This window comes from Mastomys coucha, unplaced genomic scaffold (genome assembly GCF_008632895.1).
Source record: "Mastomys coucha isolate ucsf_1 unplaced genomic scaffold, UCSF_Mcou_1 pScaffold1, whole genome shotgun sequence".
Lineage (NCBI taxonomy): Eukaryota > Metazoa > Chordata > Mammalia > Rodentia > Muridae > Mastomys > Mastomys coucha.
This window is the reverse complement of record NW_022196891.1, coordinates 77,838,024-77,838,330: the sequence shown is the minus strand read 5'-3', so window position 1 is coordinate 77,838,330 and position 307 is coordinate 77,838,024.

Below are 307 nucleotides of genomic sequence, written 5' to 3'. Positions count from 1 at the left end.
AATCACCGAGCTATGCCTCCAGCCCCAAAGCGTTCATTCAGTCTTTCAACTATCAAAACCATGCCTGCCAAAGTAGAATAAACCAAGTGAGGAGACAAGTCAACCCCAACTGCCCCAAGGATCTACTGGTAGCAGCCAGGTAGAACTGTTTGCTATTTCAGAAAAGCAAGACAGAGGTATAAACAGAATGAGTTCCAGGACAGTCAGGGCTACACAGAGAAACCCTGTCTTAAAAAAAGAAAGAAAGAGAGAGAGAAAGGGAGAGAAAGAAAAGAAGAAGAAGGACAAGAAGGAGGAGGAGGAGGAG